Genomic DNA, 2,889 nt, shown 5'->3' on the forward strand with positions numbered 1-2,889 from the left:
TTTATTCAGCACCCAACAGGGTGTCATGCATATGTGGGCGTTGAACAAAACTATCTGAGAATAATGGTGACAGATCTGGTTGACAGGAAGTTCTCTTTCTCCATCCTCTGGGGCCTTGGTTGTCATGGTGAACTGCTCAGAAGAGATTCCATGGGAAGTTATGAGTAGAGAAGCAAATGGAAACTGGGGTACATTTCAAGAGAGGGCACAGAAAAAGATAGGATTTATTTTAGGGATTTTTAAAAGTAATAGCCCTCACGCCCGCCTGCCATTTCTGGCTTAAGGATGCAAGTTCTGGTTAGCGTGGGCTAAAATGAACTGATAGGATAGGTTTGCATGGGAGAAACTGTAAAACTCGCATTATTTGACTCTGTAGGGAGAACAAACATGCCATTGGTTACTGTAAAAATTGGAGAGTTTCTTCTTTATTAAAGGAACTTACCTTCCTGTGAATCTTGTTGAGCGTGAGTCAGAGAAAGGAAGCCTAGTTAACTTGTGATCAGTTCCTGAGAAATCAAAGAGAAGTAGTGTGGCCCAGTGGAAAGAGTTAGAAGACTTGGGTTCTATTCCTGGCTCTGCCAGTTGCTTGCTGCATGACCCTGGGCAAGTCACTTAACTTCTCTGTGCCTCAGTTACTTCATCTGTAAAATGGGGATTACATCCTTCTCCCTCCAATTTAGACTCTGAGCCTCATGTGGGACAGGGACTGGGTCCAACAGATAAACTTGTATCTACCCTAGCGCTCAATACAGAGCTTGACACATAGTAGTTGCTTAACAAATATAAAAAAAAAATCTAAAGCTCCTCGGTGCATCTCATGTCTTACCTCCTATGGTCTCATGTTAAATAATTCCTTTTCTTCAATGGTGCTTGGTGTTTGTTGGTAGTTATTATGCCTTTAGTTAGTAAAATGCTTATAACCTTTCCTTATAAACCATTCTCTCTGGATAGTTTAACTATTTTGAAGGCTCTTTCTCACCCTTTTCTGCTCAAAATCAAATATGATAGTCTAAGCAGCGTGGCTTAGTGGAAAGAGTACGGGCTTGGGAGTGAGGGGTCATGGGTTCTAATCCCACTCTAGCCACTTATCAGCTGGGTGACGTTGGGCAAGTCATTTAACTTCTCTGTGTCTCAGTTACCTCATCTGCAGAATGGGGATTAAGATTGTGGGCCCCATGTGGGACAACCTGATTACCTTGTATCTACCTCAGTGCTTGGCATATAGTAAGCGCTTAACAAATATCATTATTATTCTTAAGTTTTCTAAGGCACAAGCCCCCAAATTTTACAAGATGCATGCATACTGTACCTTAGCCTCAGAATACACTGGGATCATACAGTTCACCGCAAAGCATCCTGCTGTTTGTTGGGCATTGTTTTGCCCAAGTTGCAGTTCCCTGGCATTTACTCTCAATATTGCTATGCAACTGGCATAAACAGAAACCTTTGTGGCATCTGGTCCATTTCTGCTGTCACCTTCTGTTTGAAACAACTTGAGTCCTTAGTCATTTTTTTTCCCATTGTTGATAAGACCAAAGCAGCATGAAGCCAACAGATGCACAAGCAAATATGGGCTGTTATCCATTTGCTCTTTCAGGATCTCCAGCTTCATTTCTCCACCCTAATGGCTACCTAGCTAACTCCTTCAAACGGAGCCAGTCATCTGATCAACCAACACCGCTGTCAAACCTTCATTTTTGAAAGCTTGTATTTATTCCTTAACATAGGAATTGCATTCCTGTCACATTTTACTTTTCTTATAAATGCGCCTTTTCACCCATTTTAAACCAGCTTTTTAAAATAGCTTACCATCCCTTGCTCTATCGAGTTGGAAGCGTTGAAGCTGTGATCGGGTGAGGAGTGTAAAGCACAGATAGGAGGTGCTGGTTGAAGGGAAAAATCTGGAATTTTTCCTCCTCAGGGTTAATAAAGAGTTATTGAAGGTTATTGATGTTGGCAAAGTCACTTAACTTCCCTGTGCCTCAGTTTCCCTCATCTGTAAAATGGAGATAAAGACAGTGAGTCCCTTGTGGGCAGGGACTGTGTCCAACCTGATTAGGATGTATCTATCCCAGGGCCTAGCACATAATAAGCACTTAATAAATACTATAAAAAAAGACACTTGGAAAGTGTAAATTTCTTGCTTGGGACACTTAGAAGATCCATTGAATAATCTTGAGAGTTGACGAAAACATAAAAGGATCTGTCAAATTAATCCAGGGAAACTCAGATGTGGAATTATCTTGTTCTCATGTCTTAGCAAGTTTCTGTTTTTGCCTTCTCATAAATTTGACTGAATAGCTTTCTGAAGCACAAAAATTACCTTGGGCAATTGGTTCTAGGGTTTAAGTTACACATTCTCACACTTTAACCTGGACAAAAAAGCTCTACTTTGTTTCCGATACTGTTTTGTTTGCTGTGTTCTTTAGACCAGTCTAATGTATTCAGTTAAGTGAGTTGTATCTTTTAATGCTAATTTAATAAGGCTTATATGTGCTATGGCAAAGGAAAGATCCATTTGCCTTGCCTTTCTTAATTTCAAGAATAAAAGCTTCATTCAGAAGAAATGTTTCAGCTCATTAATGTGTGAATGTCACATTACTTTTGCACAAAATCTGGTAATTTGTTTCACTCTGTTCACCGAACAAATGGAGACTTTTGTATTCTAGCTAAAGAGGGACAGAATGAGCGAACAAGGGACAATTCCAATTCTGATATTACAAGAAGGGTATTTAAATAAACCAAGAGTAGCACATTCCAGAAGCAGACTACTACAGACTACTACAACTCTAAGAAAGCATTACTAATCGCACGAAAGAAAAATTGTCTAACCTATCCTCTGAAAGCCACACAAACGTTTGATTTCATAAAAATGACTCCAGAGCCATG

This window comes from Tachyglossus aculeatus, chromosome 11, assembly GCF_015852505.1.
Source record: "Tachyglossus aculeatus isolate mTacAcu1 chromosome 11, mTacAcu1.pri, whole genome shotgun sequence".
In the NCBI taxonomy this organism is placed as follows: Eukaryota; Metazoa; Chordata; class Mammalia; order Monotremata; family Tachyglossidae; genus Tachyglossus; species Tachyglossus aculeatus.